The sequence below is a fragment of the Aulonocara stuartgranti genome (genome assembly GCF_965226115.1).
Source record: "Aulonocara stuartgranti genome assembly, chromosome: 17".
Classification (NCBI taxonomy): Eukaryota; Metazoa; Chordata; class Actinopteri; order Cichliformes; family Cichlidae; genus Aulonocara; species Aulonocara stuartgranti.
The window spans coordinates 22,224,858-22,243,240 of NC_138953.1; the positions used below are offsets into that span (position 1 = coordinate 22,224,858).

Consider the following 18,383-nt stretch of genomic DNA (forward strand, 5'->3'; position numbering starts at 1 on the left):
TAATTAAGCAGCAAGGCAGAACAAAGTCGGGGCTGTATCAAGACACGAGATCTAAACCCCAATTCAACCAGACCCAGAACTGATCCAGAATTAAAACAGGACTACAACAGTTCAAAATCAGGACTACTTGGGATTTAACCAAGACAGAACCAGAATCAGAACTAGATGATAGTAGCACTAAAAATCATCATAGACCTGCACTACACTTATTTTTTTATTCTACCAAAGTCCACTATTTAGATTGAGAAAAGTTTATATAATTATTTAGCCTTGTTGTGCAAACAAGCCTGCATAACTTAATAAATACAGAATTTGAAAAATAACAAACCTAAAAAGAAACACTAGGTGCGAGATACATGAGTACCTATGATACGGTGATACTTTTGGTACCATTTGACTAACATGTGTGTCTCACCTGCTCTTGTTCCCTCTCTGTTCCTCTCTCTCTCTCTGTTCCTCTCTCTCCCTCTTTGTGCTGACAATCATCAAATATACAGTTGAAACCAGATATTTACAAACTCTTCAGATAAAAACACTTTTTTAATTGTAACATCAAATCAGACTAAATGTTTACTTTTTTTTTAGATTGATAAATATAAAAAACATATTTGTTAACTTTAAGAGTAAAGAGAGAAATCGTCTGTATTTCTTAATTGCAAATGGAACCAAATTGTATGCAAATTTGAGCCACACTTATGGAGCTCCACAATTCTTTTCCTGTTGTTTTGGTTGATATCTCTTGATTTTCCCATTTCAAAGAAAAAGGCTCTGTGTTTTTCCTTATATGCATCCACAGCTGTGCCACCAATTTACTCACATTGACTCTACTAACCTATCAGACGTTTCTTAAGCTCAGAATGGAATCGTCTGGAGTTTTCTTATTAATTAACAATAAACTTAGTGTACATGTACTCCTAAATTTAATGAAAGTGATAAAAAATAGACAGATCTGTCTCTCTTTATTCTGACATTTAACTAATTCAAAATATATTTCAATATTTATCTAAAACAAAAGTTTAATCTAAATTGATGTTGTACAGTAAAAATGTTTTATGTTTTCTCCCTAAAGTGTATGTAAATGTCTGGTTACAAATGTGAATATCCTGCTGTGTACTGAAATCCCTCTTGTTTTTCATAGAAATATACTGAACAACATACAAAGCATAATATATAAAATAACATTTACCTGAGTTTTTTCTTTGAAAGAACCCTCTAATGTCCATTCTTATATTTCAGTACATAACTGAAACTGATTTAGTCGGGGAGGGTAAGAACTGAAAATATGAAATAAACACACGTAAGCTAATAAGACTCTAAAAAAATAGCATTTGTTCGGCTTTTCATTTCGCCATTTGTTGATTCACTGGAAGAGCAAGTAACGTAATATTGGTCAAGTGATCAGTTTGATATCAATCTTTCGTGATGCACCGTCATATTTACATTATTTGTACGGTACGAATGATTTGTTTTGGTACCTGGTCAAACTTAAGCTCTCCTTAGTATGGCTGGCTCCGTTTCTCCAACAGCGAACTCACAGGCAGCAGCTGCCCGGCCCCTCGCTCAGTCGCTTAGTGCCTGAGCTCGGATCATACCAATATCAGGGGGGATTCACGCACAGTCGTAAATTCCCACAGTGTGCACTATGTGCTTCGAATATTGTGTGTACTTTTTGTTTTATACAGTTGTCAGCCAGGCATCTAACTATGAAAAAATTACACCCCAAAAGACCCCGAGCTTCTGACAAAACAACCCGGGCTTAAGCCCAGTAAGCCACCCCCACGCTCCGCCCCTGTTTACAAGTACAAAACCGATTTACAAGTACAAAATATTTATGACCACATTTTGAGCCCATAGTCGCTGTAGTCAGGCATGTGACATTCATGTAATTTCTGTGTTTAAATATGGGGAAATTTCAGTTTTTGCAGTTTTTTGTTTTCATGCATTTAGCCGTCAAGAAAGCGCCTGAATAGCCGACTCTCCCACAAAATATCCACCAGATATTTTCCACCAGAAAGTAATACTAGGACCAGAAAAATATCACAACCACTTTAACTCTGTGCCATTCCATTGTTTTTAAACTGGCATATTAATGCGTCAAAGTTTTAAAGTCTAAATGAATGAAAAATCTGTCACTGCATGAAATTTTGAAATAACCTAGAAACTCAAACCTTTCTACTATGATAGGGGCTTTTTACACTAATATATTTGAGTCAATGACATTCAAAAACAAATATAATTTTCATATACTATGATTTTTAATATAAGAATATCATAATCTTAAATATGTTCTTGTAGTTTTAATGCATATTTACACTTTTTTCCAACCATGGTGTTGATTGGTTGTCTTTCCCTTTCTGCTGTGTAGCCAACGAGAGGTCTATTGAGGATCAAAAGGATATGTCATGTTTCAGTTATCTTTTTGAGTACATCATGGTGTGTAGTACTTTGCATGCAGTCGTAGTTGTAGTGGTCAGTGTCATTCAGAGACCATACATATTAGATGAACATAGAACAATGATACATACCCAGCATGGTCAACGAAGTTCAAGGCAAGGCAAGGCAAGTTTATTTGTATAGCACAATTCAACAACAAGGTGATTCAAAGTGCTTTACAGAGACATTAGAAACAAGAACAAATAAAAAGCATGATTTAAAATTGAATAAAACAAGCAAATAAACTAACTAACTAATTAACAAACAAACAAACAAACAACAGTATATAAAATCAAAACAGATAAAATCAGAACAGTAGATAAAATCAGTAGTTAAATGTAAGTTTTGAAATTTAAGCTTAAAGTGTGGATTTGGTGCTTTATTCAAATGCAGCTGAGAACAGGTGAGTCTTCAACCTGGATTTAAATAAACTGAGTGTTTCAGCTGATCTGAGGCTTTCTGGGAGTTTGTTCCAGATATAAGGAGCATAAAAGCTGAATGCAGCTTCTCCGTGTCTGGTTCTGACTCTGGGAACTGATAAAAGACCGGATCCAGATGACCTGAGGGATCTGGATGGTTCATACTGGGTCAGGAGGTCATTGATGTATTTTGGTCCTAAACCATTCAGAGCTTTATAGGCCAGCATCAGAACTTTAAAGTCTATCCTCTGACGGACAGGCAGCCAGTGTAAGGACCTCAGAGCTGGACTGATGTGGTCCACTTTTTTGGTCTTAGTGAGGACTCGAGCAGCAGAGTTCTGAATGAGCTGTAGTTGTCTGACTGATTTTTTTAGGTAGACCTGTAAAGATGCTGTTACAGTAATCAAGCCTACTAAAGATGAATGCATGGACTAGTTTTTCCAGGTCCTGTTGAGACATCAGATCTTTTATCCTTGATATATTCTTGAGGTGATAGTAAGCTGACTTTGTTATTGTCTTAATGTGTTTTTCTAAGTTTAGGTCTGCATCCATCACTACACCCAAATTTCTCGCCTGGTTTGTGGTTTTTAGATGTATAGATTGAAGTTCTCTGGTGACCTGTAATCGTTTTTCTTTGGCGCCAAAGACTATTACCTCAGTTTTGTTTTTGTTTAGCTGGAGAAAATTGTGGCACAACCAGTCATTGATTTCCTCAATGCATTTACCAAGAGCCTGTACAGGGCCTCGGTCTCCTGGTGACATTGTGATATATATTTGTGTGTCATCTGCATAGCTGTGATAGTTTATTTTGTTGTTGTTTATAATCTGTGCCAGTGGGAGCATGTAGATGTTAAACAGAAGGGGTCCCAAGATGGAACCTTGGGGAACTCCACATGTGATACTTGTCTGCTCAGATGTGAAGTTACCTATTGATACAAAGTATTTCCTGTTTTCTACGTATGTTTTGAACCAGTTTAGTACAGTTCCTGAAAGACCTGTCCAGTTCTCCAGTCGTTTGAGTAATATGTTGTGGTCAACTGTATCAAATGCTGCACTGAGATCCAGTAAAACTAGGACTGACATTTTTCCACTGTCTGTATTCAGACATATGTCATTAAACACTTTGGTCAGAGCGGTTTCAGTGCTGTGGTTCTGTCTAAAACCTGACTGGAAGGCATCGTAGCAATTATTCTGTTTTAAGAAGTAACTGAGCTGTTGAGAAACTGCTTTTTCAATGATCTTACTTAAAAACGGGAGATTTGAGATCGGCCTGTAGTTGTTCATTTGTGTCTTGTCAAGATTGTCCTTTTTCAGTATAGGTTTGATTACAGCAGTTTTTAGTGATTCTGGAAACACACCTGATAATAAAGAAAAGTTGACGATCTGTAACAGGTCTGACTCTAAAGTCTTTGAGACCTTTTTGAAAAAACTTGTTGGCAGGACATCTAAACAGCAGGAGGAGGAGTTCAGTTGACCTAAGATGTCCTCCAGGTCTTTGCTGTTAATAGGTTGAAACTGTTTCATGGTGTTTAAACAGTTTTTTGGTGGACACAGTACATATCCTGGATCTGCTGTTGATGTACCAATTGCTTGTCTAATTTTTTGGATTTTTTCAGTGAAGAATTTGGCAAAGTCATTGCAGGCCATGGTCGAATGAAGTTCAGCTGCCACTGACACAGGGGGGTTTGTTAGCCTGTCAACTGTAGAAAATAAGACCCGAGCATTATGGCTGTTTTTAGTGATGATGTCAGAGAAGTAGGACCTCCTTGCATTCCTCAGTTGTAAATTATAATTGTGAAGTTTCTCTTTATAAATGTCATAATGAACCTGGAGGTTTGTTTTTCTCCATCTGCGCTCAGCTTTCCTACACTCTCTTTTTTCATTTTTCACCAGTGTGGAGTTTCTCCATGGAGACTTTTTCCTTCCAGAGATAACCTTCACCTTAATGGGAGCAATAGTGTCCATTACATTTAACATGTTAGCATTGAAGCTATTGACGAGCTCATTGACTGACCCTCTGGGCAGGTCAGGTGTTAATGGGAAGACCTGGTTAAAAATTGCACTACTGTGTTCAGTTATACACCGTTTTGTGATCACTGTTGTTGATATATTTGTGTGGGCTGAGATTTTACTTTCAAAGAAAACACAGTAATGATCAGACAGGCCCACATCAGACACAGTAACCTTTGAAATGCTCAGGCCTTTGGAGATCAGTAGGTCAAGAGTGTGTCCTCTATTATGTGTGGCCTCTGTTACATGCTGAGTCAGCCCAAAGTTGCCCAGAGTGTTACTCAGGTCTTTAGTCCCTTTGTCCTGAGGGTTGTCCACATGAATGTTAAAATCCCCAGCAATAATTACACAGTCAAAATCAACACAGATCACAGACAGCAGTTCACTGAGGTCATTAAAAAAGTCTGTGCAGTATTTGGGAGGCCTGTAAACATTAAGAAACACAACTTTGGATGGGGCCTTCAGCTGTAAAGCCACATATTCAAAAGACTGAAAACTTCCAGGAGATAGCTGCTTACATTGAAATGATTCATTAAATAAGACAGCAACCCCTCCTCCTCTCCTGCTCGCCCTGACCTCACTGATAAAACTGTAGTTAGGAGGGGTCGTCTCGATGAGAACAGCTCCACTGTTACTTTGGTCCAACCAAGTTTCAGTTAAAAACATAAAATCAAGGCTGTGCTCAGTGATTAAATCATTAATTAAAAATGTTTTCCCAGCTAGAGATCTAATGTTTAATAAAGCCAACTTAAGTGTTTTAGAGGTATTACTTGTCCCCTCGTGTTTGGGAGCAGTCTGTGGCACACAAGGTATGTTTACTATGTTTAAAGATCTTTTAGAGTGCAGCTCTCTGTGTTTTGACCAGGCCACATGTCTCCTGTCACCTAAAAGTACAGAAATTTTAAAACCTTCTAGTAAACAGGGTCCCAGCTTCTCCTGGGAAAAGTCATCACTGCCATAATCCTCACAGCCCGGACCCTTCACACATCACACATCAGACTGCGGAGACAGGGCATGAAGAGGAACTAAGGGGGGCGAGGCTGGGCAATGTGACTTCGATTGCTCTGTTGAGGGTGGGGCTCGATGGCGAACCTTTGGCCGCTCTGGTGGGGGGTTTATGGGGGACAAAAAGGGATTGGGACGGGGGGTAGATCTGAGCCCAGCATTGACCCGCTCCATCATCTCCTCAGTGAATTTCAGGTGTGGGGAGGAGGGAGAAAGGGAGGGGGAGGAGGGTGATGGCCTGTCATGGGGTTTGGGGGACTGGGGAAGGTCGTGGTCCCTTGTCCTGGTCGTTGGTGTTGTTGAGAGAGTTGGAGGCAAATAGGGACCCCTCTTCTTGCCTTAGATGTCTCTCCTTTCTGAGGCTCTTCCTCAGATGCCATGGATGTCTCTCCTTTCTGAGGCTCTTCCCGGGTGGGGGCAAATGGAGCTCCTCCTCAAGGTTTCTGCTGGGCTTTGTCTGTTCTTGGAGTACTGTTTGTTCCTCTTTATGAGATAACTCCTCGTTTATCTCAGCCTTGGCACCAAGCACGGATGGATGACGTATGGAATAAAACAAGTTGGAGGTGAACAGTTTCACCCCTGACTTGTTAAAATTAAATCCATTTGCTTTGAACAGATGCCTGCGTTCCCAAAAAATATTAAAGTTGTCGATAAAGTGCACTGAGTGGTCAGCACATGCTGATATAAGCCATTTATTCAGTGTAAACAACCTGCTGAATCTCTCGTCTCCTCCTCTGACCAGCGGTACAGGTCCACTGATGAATACAGCTGCATTCAGAGAGTTTACAGTATTTAATAATCCAGTAAAGTCCCGTTTCAGAACCTCCGACTGTTGTTTGGACACATCGTTTGACCCTGTATGCAGAACAATGTTTGTCACAGTTGGATATTCATCTGCAATTTGAAGAATTCTCTCCTTCAGGTTGTTGACCATATCGTTAGGAAAGCAGAGGACTTTAGTGTTCTTACCGCACATCCTTTGTACATCCTTTACGGCAGAGTCACCCACAATCAGAGTTTCAGGCCTAGCCTTTAGCTTTCCCTGTGGCCTTTCACTTTTCAACAGATTTTCAGACCTTATTTCACTGCTTTTAGATGGATGGTTGTCCGATATAGATCCAGGGTCCTTTGATAGTGGAGCAAATCTGTTCTGCAGTTTCACATTCAGTTGTTTTGGAGGTTTGTTGTTAACCTTCCTATTCACGGTTGTCCAGTCCTGTTTCCTCCCGTATACAGGGGTAGAAGAGCTTCTCTGTCTCGTAGGAAGTGAAGGCCAGTCGGTTTCAGAGATTTCAGCTCGCTGTGCCCTGCCTGTGATACGTCCTCGCCTTCCAGGAGACATGATTTATGTCTTGGTTTTGCACCAAGACAGTTTAAGTCCTGAGCTGAACATTTTGCCCATTCTCTTGGTGTTTTGAAACCAGATGTGGTGAGGAATGGATGGATCTGACTGAGAAGATAATGCACACTGATAGGCCACAAGCAAGACCCACACTAAAACATACAACATTTGACTCTAACTGATAAGTTGAAGATCGCGTGGGAATAGGCAAAACTTGTAACTACTAGTCAAAAAAGCAAATGTTTCAGGAAATGTGACAAGTACACCACAAAAATGTCAAAAGTCCTCAGTAGATGAACACTATATGAAAGTCATCTCTTGAGGAAATTGGAATGAATCCAGCAAAGACCTGACACAGGACCTGGAAGACACATCTTGCCCTTCAGATGATCGACTGAAGCCTCGCCAAAACTGGTCTCAGTGGAAGGGTGGCTGTGAAGAAGCCAATTTTAAGGAGAGGAAATAGAAAGAAGAGAGCGAGTTATGTCAAACGACATAATAACTGGTCTGAAAATCTACTGAAAACCTGTGGCCACAAGTCTAATGAAGTGATGGTCAGGAGAGAGGTGCAACAGTGAGCAGCTACAGCTTTCATGGTGGAGACTCTGCCGTAGTTTGGGGGTGTATTTCAGTCGGTGGTGTTGAAAATGGTCAAAATTGATGGAATTATGAACATAGAAAAGTACCATCAGAGCTCACAATCCAGTACCATCTGAGCATATGACTGGCAGTCGCTTCATTTTTCAGTAGGACAATGATCCCAAACACTCTGCCTGTACAGTAACAGCAAAAAAAGAAAAAAAGAATTGACCTCAACATTATTGAGGCAGTGTGGGATCATCTCGACATAGAACAGAATTAAAGAAGAGCTTTGAATGTCCTTCAAGAAGCCTGAAAAACTGTCCCTGAAGACTGCTTTGGGAAATTAAAACTTGCTTTAGAATTCAGGCTGTGTTCAAATATTGACTTCAACGCTTGTTAGAATTTTACAAACTCATCCGAAAACAGTTTTTGGCTGATACATTGTATTTCCATGTATGTTTGATTGTATCCAGTAAATTGGTGCACTTGTTTCCCATTTCGTAGTGAAATGTAAAGAAATGAGTGCTGGCTCGAGAGTTTTACACAATGCTCTATTTGATACAAGCAGTAGGTGGCTGATGAGACATTGCGCAACTTAAAACCCCTGGAGCCAGTGGAGACCAAACCAGAGCTAAAATTAGAGAGAATGCTGGATGTGAACAAAGGAAGCTGGAAAATGGACAGGTCACTCTGTGTTTGATCATTTATCATATCTTATCTTACAGCTTGCTTCACTGCCAACCAGTGATAAATTTAATCAATCAATTAAACAAAACATGAAACTTTGAATAAGATCTAACTGCAGGGCATTGTTCCATTTCTTCTTCCAGTTCAGTACTGAGTCCAAATGCTTCCTTTGCGCCACAACTGAAGCATTATTGGAAGGCTCCATTGTGTTGCCAGCATTTACCCCACCCCCTTCCTCCACTGGTGCATCCAAATTGACACCAGATAAGCATTGTGAATACACAGGGCACTGCACGGAATGAGCATAGGGGCTTAAGACCCCCAGCTAATTTTCTATTTCAATCACAGGATGACTGAATGCTTGCCAAAGTGTTGCACAAACCAGCGCTATCCAAACCAAACAGAAGGTCAAATTATTGTGCCACTTAGCACATCCGAGGGTGTGCAAAATTCTTTTTTATACCATTTTAACACCCACAAACCATACACTGTAATCATTCTTTTTTATAGCTTTCTACATAATTTGCAGTACCTAACAGGGGCCAAATGAGAAGGATGTATTCTATCAAAGCTACCGGATACAGAACATGATACAATATCTATGAGTTTATGAGTCCAAATTCTTGCCTTTAGGGGTTGCTATGACAACTTGAATGATGCTGGTGCTGTATGTTGTCGTCTGTGTGGGGTTACAGTTCCCTCCCAAACCTGGGGTACTCAGGATAAACGTAGCCAATCAAAAGGGGATGTGGAGGTAATGAAGACTAAGGCGCTGAGAGGCAGGGAGCTTTTAGAAACCGCCGTAATGCTGAGCACTTCAGACCTGCTCTCTCCGTCTTCCACAGCTCGTCGGATTAGCTGGCCTAGTCTCTATGGAAACCTTGCCCCACATGAAAACACACACACATACACAGATCATGAAGATTTTTACTTCCCTCCGTTAAAAAAATAATACAAAATAAAAAATGAAGCAGGATAATTTAAGTGCTACTTGTGATTTTCTGCTTTTTTTTCTTATATCATTTTGCCTCATGGATGTGGTTATGGAATCATCAGCTCTGCGGAGGGAAAACAGGCCTGACTGCAGCAGACAAGCAGATATATAAAGTCTGACTTATCAGGCCTAATGCCTCTCTATTCAGGGTGCTCCACAAACTAGTGCTAAAATGTTCTTAGGGTATTTGAGAAAGAAGTTACACAGTCAGGCAGCGATAATACGGCCTATCAGCTGAAGTATCACACTGCACTGAAAATCTACAGGCTCAATTAATTTCTCACCCGAAGATATATCTTCCTCTGTCTAACTTGATCCCTCTTCATCCACTGAACACTGTAGCCAATAACCATCCCAGTGTAAGCTGCAGCTGAAGGCTGCGGTTGCAACAACGAGGAAGTGCAGCTATTTGGAGCTGAGCCAGCAAAGCAGAAACCACCCACAACATCTCTGAACACACATGTGGGCAAAAACTGAAGATAAGGAGGAGTGCGTCAACACATACAGATTTGTGTTCATGGTCATACTGATTCCAGTAAAGGTTAATGATATACTGCATGGGACACACTGGAATTTTATTAAAGTTTATCAAAGTTTTAACTACCCAACCTGTCAGAAATATAAAAAAGGAGACATGTTTGATATGATTCAGTTAGAATAATGAGCATATAAAAAATTAAGCATCTCTAACGCTGACATGGATTTAGCAACAGCTAAAAAACATGAGTCCAAATGAATAAACGAACTGCAGTTGGCTGAATGGCTACTTGACTCTAAAGGCAAATCAGTCTCTGCAGACTTCTTTAATAAATGCAGATTTTTACACGTTTACAGGCTGGAATAAGAAAAACAAACAAAGCAAAAAACAGTTTGGATCTTAATAGCTAATCTCTTCCTTTGTGACAAGTTTGCAGGGGGTGAATTTTATATTAAATTGCATAAACCCTTAAAGTTGTGTATCATCAGAAACACAGCCTCCTGGAGTGACAGGTGAGGCGGCTTGACCTTCACTAATTCGAGTCACTGAACTGGCGCATCTGACCATGCTTGTGGTATTAGTGCCTTTTAAGGAAATAGTGCCATTTCCTTGCCAGTAACATTAGCTTGCTGTGCACTTAATTACACTAGAAATTCATCTCAGCGCTAATTAGTAGGTATATGCTTTGGCACATTGCACTTGCATCGACAGATGCCCTTGCTCACCGAGTCAGCTTAGTGTTCCGTACTCTTGCTTAAACGTGGTCAATTCTGCTTCCAAAAAACACAAATGAGGCTCAAGGCCTTACCACGGAGTTCACACCCCAGTAGTGTGTAATGGTGGTTAAATCAATTATTAATAAGATAGCAAATTATGCACACACAGTGCTATCAAGCAACAGAGAAGGAGGTGACTGTGAAGACTTCCTGCTTTAACTGCCATCATATTTCTTTGCATATACTACCAAAGCGTTATAATTAAATCATGAGATGCTACAAAGGGAGGCAGGGCAGGGATGGGGGTACTACTGCCTCTATTAAGCCAGGGGCATCATTAGGTCCCAATATGTAACAGATAATTAATAATTGCAAGTAGGCACATGTTCAAGGCACACATACAGTAAGAAGATATGCAGTGCCACATCAGTCAAAGAAGACAAGAAGGATGTGGAGAAAGCCAAGTTTTCTTCATCTCCCAGGGAGCTTTTTATGTCCTCCAGCAGGTTTTCCAAGCAGCTAAATCGCCTCCTGCTCTCATCCCTCCTGTCACTGTGTGATCTGATAAAAGTGAGAATACAGAGCATTTCATCTGTGCAGCTTGCACCGATAAGACTCGACTTCAGAAAACGGCCAGGTCTCGATGTTCAGACGTTCAAAAAGGACCCGGTGACAGTCCGTTCCTTTTGTCCGCAGTCAGCTCAACCAGACAGTAATCTGCGGCTATGTCCTCCGAGCGCCATGTGGTCCCTTTGAGGCTTGGACTTTAGGTTTGACCTCGCAGCTATAAGCTTTCTGTCAGGGTTTGGCCGTAAGCGTCGGACAGTGGATAGAGAAGAAGAACAGGCGCAGGGGCACATGGCACACCATAGATAAAGACAGGATCAAACTGTGTGACACAAAGATTACTGTCAGTATAAAAGACAGCATACAGTTCTTGCATCTCTGATAATCACATTTACTGTGTTGACCCATTAGAGATTGTACTGTTCCTGTTGCATAACTGTCATTATGTTCCATTATTAATTGCCTTTATTCTCACTAAATATCTTTTTCACCCCCACTCACTGTCTCAATTTCTCTGCTGCTGCTACTGTGACCCTGTCTCCCTTCAAGCATCATTTAAGGTTTATCTAAAATAATCCAATCTAATTAACACTTCAAGTAAAGTCACTTAGTGGCTTGTTAAATGTGTTAAATGTAGTGGATCCTAAACTGGAACCAATTCGCTTTCAGCTGTATCTACTGTAGTTGTCAATTTTAAATATTTTAACTATCTGTTACATTGTAGAATGTGTCATTAAAATTGCACTCAATTCATCATATTATGTACAGAGTCTAGACCCAAATAATAGGGTATATTAGTGGCAAGTCAGAGAGCAGGCTTTTGCTGTTTCTGACTGACTAGGAAGCATTGATATGTCCTTAAAAAGCAGTTTAAAATAATCTTGACAGCAATAATTTGAGCAAATAACTAAGACCTGCCAAGCAATGAGAAGCCAGTGGAGGGGGGGGGGGGGGGGGGAGGAGGAAAGGAAATTTAAAAGCCCTTGCCAAGAGGTAACATTTCATACTTTTTGCCCTCTTTATGCCCCTATTGAAGAGACTTGGGGGTCAAAAAAGATGCAGGCACTCCCTGGCAGATTGTACCTGTGCATTCTTTCAAACTCAGCGGGACTAAAATACCACATCAGACTCTCTTTTAATTCTGTGCATCAGCTTTTCTGGTTGCTCACTATTGTAGGCCTGCAGGTTGACCAGCCCAGAGGGAAAAACCTTCCGCTTCTCCAGATGGCTCCTCAGCCTCTCCTGCCAGAGTCTCATGCTACATAATCATAGCCAGCTGGTTTGCTAGGTAACAGTGGGGTCAGGATGCCCAGAAGTAGTAATGGCCATGTTTTGAAGAATGAATAAACAGCCATGACATAGCAGCGAGAGCAGGTTACTGTAACCTATAGGACCCCTAACTGTCATGATTTGCAAGGTGGAAGATGTAAAAGCCAACTGCACTCGAGTCAAGGTGTGCGCATATCACTGCAATCATGTTTTTTGACATTTCTCTAATGTTTCTGGGAAGTTTTAACCAGAACCCAAAGAAATGAACAAGACAGTGTGTTTCTTAGCAAGGAACTGGCAACTTTAATGTTTCTTCTTAATGTCAGATTGTAACAATTCTTTAAAATCAAGTATGAACAGGAGGAAATAAAAATTTCTCATGATGTCTCCTATTAGCCGAAACAGCCAAGACACCATGCAGACTGAAGTGGATGAAACACTGTTGAACTGAGACAGTTGGTGAATAAACTGTTGTATGATGTGAAAAAATTAATCAAACTATCAGAGGGAAAGAGTAAGAAGAGAGAACTGAAATAAAATCGGGATTAAATTAGGATGTTTAAGCATATTTTCATGTATCAAAGCCTTGAGTTCTATCCAGGAGATGCACAGTGTTGCTTTTGATTGAGTTTTATTCACAATTTAAGTATTTAAATTCTTAGTTTTGGTTTAGTTTTAGGTGACTACATATGATAAGATTATAGTGGACTATTATTCTAACACCACACAGACTAATAAATGTGCCTTAACACACAACAGTCAAATTAGACACATTTCAACATGACACATTCGAGAAAATGTCTCACTCAGGGGGAACAAAACAGCAGATCAAAATTTGTGTAAAAAGCTGAAAAACGAAATAAAGTAAGTTGAGCATTTGGTCATGTAATTAAACCTTTTTTTTAACAATAGTAGCAAAGAACCCTCTTTATGGTCTATCCTTTTCATCAGTCTAAAGTGGAATGCTTTACATTCATCATGCTACTGTTATGGATTTTTTTTGCTCTACATAACCCCAGAAGAACTGCCTATGCTGTTCAAGAGACCACTTGTGTAGATCTAAGTTTTAATAGTAGGCTTTCCTTTATGTTTAAAAGCTTAAAAATAAACTAAAGGGAAATTGGTGTGTCTCCAGCTTCTGTTTCAGCTGTTTGGGCTGGTAGTCAGTGGTCCTACCAAGGCTGGGTACAAACCAAATGAATGTCTGCAGCACTTTCTGGGGGTACGACAAAACTACAAGAGTATCAATTTTGGATCATCTCACAAAGCCCTGCAGGATGTGCAGTACAATGCGGTTAAATGATGATTTCATTTATTAATGGGAAAAAGCTATCCAAACCTACCTGGCTCTGTGTGTAAAAGCAATTGCCCCCATTGTTAATTCACGAATTCACTGTGATTAAACATGTTATTTGGAACGCAAAGTTCAACGCGAGTTCAATTTCACTGCCAGAACTCTTATTACTTAAAAACACTTAAAATAACCTGTCTGACAAAGTTCTATTTATTTATTTTTGCCTGTCCCGTTTGGCTCGTTTGCCATCAGAATTATTGTCTAAAGGCGAAGAAAGATGCCCAACGGATTTACTTTACCAAATGGACCATCCCAGCCTTGCTGTAATGGTCTATTTGATTCACCTTTTATTGTTTATTTTATTTCATTTTCATTTGCTAAATATGGGACAGACTTGACTGGGGAAAAGAAAGGGGAGAAAGAAAGAGGGGAAAAAAAACAGCGGGGAAGAGGGACAGGGATAAAGAGCAAAAAACAAAAACCAACAAAATAAGCAGACAAAAAATACATATATCAATCACCTGGATCACCTGTTGAGAAAGATAAAAGAGAAAACAAGTAGAAGGAAAAAAAAGAGCAACATAATAAACAACGTCACAATGATCTATGGGAATATAACAGTAAATACTAAATATTAAACATTATTGTGCAGCACGTAAGATCAACAGAACACAGTGTGCTTTGAGGTAGGAGCCAAAAAGGGTGTAGTTTGTGTGTGTGAGCACCCGTGTGTACACCTGTGAGCATGAGCGTGCTTGTATTTAAAAGGTTCCTTCATGTAATGATCTGCTAGAGGGTGTGGGGAGCCACAGAAGCCGGGGGGGGGGGGGGGGTTGCAGTGACGTGCCCATGAGCTCCGCCGGCCGCCAGCTGTGCCAGAGTGACCGAGCCCCAAGCCGAGAGGCTGAGTGCACCCCACCCCCGAAGTGGCCCGAGCAAGCCCCAGGCTCCAGGCCCCAACAATCAGCCACCAAGGAGTGAGCCGGTGTGTACCTGGACGCCCATCCCCTGACACAAAGAACCACCAACGCACCGATGTCTGAGGGCGTCTGCCACTGGCAGGGGAAGTGGTGGGGGAGATAGGCCTCCATACCTTGGAGGGCCTGAGATGTCCCTAGAGAGGTGGCGTCTGATACCCAACCTGACATGTAGACACAGACATACAGGCATACACAGATACAGACATCCATTCCCACCCTCATGCTCTCATATGCAATTACTCAACACTCACCCAACGTGGAGACAGACACAAAGAGACACTGTACACACAAACACACTCCCCAAGTGTACTCTACAAACCGGGTCTAGGTACCCTTGCCCCTGGAGGGAGAAACTGCACCCAGACCCAGGTGGTGTTACCCTTTTCCCTGGGGTGGAGAGAAGCAGACTGCCCTGACTCGGCAGCAGCAGGGAGACCCCACATTCCAGACCCCAATCGGACAGCCAACTCCTCCTTCTAGTCCCCCCGCTCCAACAGGCAGCAGAGAACGGGGGTGTGTGAAGACTCCAAACCTCCCTCCGCCCGCTTATATGTAGTGTTGATGCATGTGTGTTCTAAGGTGCATTTAAAACCCAGGAGGGCATGGAGCTACCTGCAAGAGAGCAGCAGGTAAGCGCATAGCCCCTCCTGATAGCCTTCAATGTCTACATGTCTACAGGGCCATCTGGACCGGGGCCCAGTTCAGCAGCGCTGCCAGGCCCCACAGATCCCGGAACAGCCCACCCGACCCCACCACAGAGAAAACTGCACCCACCCTGTCATCCACTCATCTTCCAGACTACACAAGACAATAGACGCCCAGGCTGAGATCTTCCTCCACCTCTCTATATCTCCCCCTCCTTCAGAGTGAGTTCCTGAAGAGAGCAGACCTCCTGCAAGATGTAACAGCCTCCCCCACCAGTTGAAGAGCTGGTGCTCCATCCACTGGCGGCACCTGCGCCGGGGCTGGGCGCCCACACACCCACCCGCCCAAAACCCTGGCAACACACCAACCAGGACCAAAGCCCCCAAGGCCCAGCCAGGGCCCCAGCCCAGAGACGGAGCACCCCCAGAACCCGACGCCCGTCCCGGACCCACCCAGGGGCAGCCAGGCTACCAGGTCAGTAACCCACGTTCGTCAGCACAGACCCTCCCCTAGCCGTGCTGCATGCAGCCATGAGGAAACCGTCACCTAAGAGCCAACAGAGCCCTTAATAGGCCATGACCACAACCCCGGGTTGAGCCCTCCAACAAAGATGCTCCTGGGGAATCCCCCGACGCCCCAAGCCTGTACCTACCCCCCACACCAATCACAACAGCGAACCTGTCTGACAAAGTTAATTAGGCTAAAGATCTCATATGGCAACCTACCGTGCCACGATTTAAAGCCATCTAAAAATTGCTCCGAAACAAAGTAATTGACATCTATCAGTATGGAAAGGGTTACAACGCCAATCTAAGGCTTTGGGGACTTTAGTGAACCATGGTGAGAGCCATTATTCACAAACGGAGAAAACTTGGAACAGTGGTGAACCTTCCAAGGAGTGACGGCCCACCAATATTACTCCTGGAGTGCATCGACTCATCCAGGAAGTCACAAAAGAACCCAAATTTACATGTAGACCTTGAATGCATCATGGGGATGAGAAGGAAAATGGATGTCTTGAAGGCATAAGCAGTTCATAGCATGTCATTATTTTCTTATTACAGAGCAAGTATCTGCATCTTGTCAGCTGGAAGTGCATGAAGAATTAACTCCTTTGACAGTATGTATTAACCTGCTTATAAGATTTAATTGCCCATAAACTGAAAAAGCTGGAATACTTTTCCAAATCATTCCAGCCCACTTTAACCACTGGAAACAAACCATTGCACTGTGGCAATAAATATACACGAGATTAAGAATTATCCAGTATGGGTATAATTAATAGAGTAAGGATTACTGATAATGGGCTGGATGTTGTGTTGGGATTGTAAAACCTTGCAGCTCAGATGGCTATAGTAGCGGTCGCCTCTACAAATGCAAAGAACTTTTTCAATTGTACGATAATGTTGCCAATTTTTCCACAATCCCGGCTCTGACTGAGGTGTGCCACAGTAGTTAATGTTGTAAGAGTCAAGTGTGAAATGTTGAGCAGCATGGTACTGGGGTCAAAGCTGCAGCACCCCGCTGTAGTCACGATTGTTAGAGTGAAGTATGAAATATCCGACAGTGCTATGGTAGTGCTCCAGGCTCTGAGAAGAGAGCTTGGTTCGCTCTGGTGGGGGATCGGGCTCAGCCAATCAGAACCATTCCACATCATTGGCCAGGGCCATCTCTTATCTCACAGAAGTGCAGAGGCTTTCCCTACTAATGCCACCCAGCTTGCTAGATCCTCCATCCTTTGCTTCACCAACCTCCTCTTCTCTCAATGCGACCGCCATCTCTCCCCTCCTCATTTTCTATCATCGCTTCTTCTCTCTGATTATGTCTCTTCTGCTCTCTCCATCCAGTCAAACTCTCAACCCCACCTCTCCTTTCTCTCATCTGCCGCACTTCATCTGCCTCCATCTCTTTTCATTTTTTCAGTCAGGCGTTTTTTCAGTTATTGGTTACGCATTGCTGAAGTGTGTGATAGGCCTCTACACACTACACTGGAGAAATAGGTCTGGTCACACCATACATAGGTCTGCGCCGAATTCTAATGAATGTGTGTGCGTGGATGGGTGTCATGTGATACAGTACAGAGAGAGAATGACAGATGAAATTAGAATAGTGGGGACATTAAGTGCTTTCGACTGGCTTGAGATTGCAGAATACGACACAAAGAAGTAAATCATAGCTGAGGATCCCCCCCCCACCACTGCTCACTTCTTCCTGAAAAAGGAGGGGAAAAAGGCAGCAGGCACAAAAGAAAAGAGGAAGCAGGCAATCATGTTACTTCTAATCTGTTAATCTTTAGCTTGGAGAAGGAGGTGGGGGTGTTAAGTGGACAGGGGGGGCTGTTGGAATGAAATATATTGCAAATGGGAAAAGACACCAACAAGAGATCGGTGCTTGCAGATGGAGACCCTGCTTAATCAAGACAAATTGCAGATGGGCTTGGATTTTTATTCTCACAGAAAATAGACTAAAGCTGCCATCCGCATCACTACCACAGCAGTCCAAATCAACAAGCGCACATGGAGGAAAAAACAAAAACACCCTCGAGAAGCCAACGACGACTGCACACTTACAAACAAGTGCATGACGCACCCACAAAAAAAAAAAGAAAGAAAAGAAAGGGATGAAACTTGAAAGCTATTATTGCTAATATAGTTTTAATCTTCTTACAGGTTAGAAGAGGACATCTTGTATTTCAAATGTTTAATAGCAGTGCGATGTACTCTAGGCATCAAACGGCATATTAAAACAGCGTCCCCAGTCATTCGAAGCTCGCCTAAGGATGTGCATGACTCCTCCGGCTGCCATATCCCTCATGTCACACTCCCCATCCCCGTACACAAATCAACAACAAATTCCCATTTATTTATTCTTGCATCATCACGGCGGCAAATTGCTTTGTAAATGGCACAGTTCCCTCAGCCTCTCCTGTAAATACAATGTCATTGGTGATGTTAATAATCCT

General features: G+C 42.1%; 1 long non-coding RNA gene across 1 annotated transcript; it reads right to left on the reverse strand.

Moving 5' to 3' along the window:
- Window positions 1–426: 426 nt before the first annotated feature.
- Window positions 427–1,549, reverse strand: LOC309692582. The gene is made up of 3 exons (XR_014272372.1): window positions 1,476–1,549; window positions 1,187–1,274; window positions 427–475 (listed from the first exon to the last, which is right to left on the reverse strand). It is a non-coding gene; the product is annotated as an uncharacterized lncRNA (long non-coding RNA).
- Window positions 1,550–18,383: the final 16,834 nt, after the last annotated feature.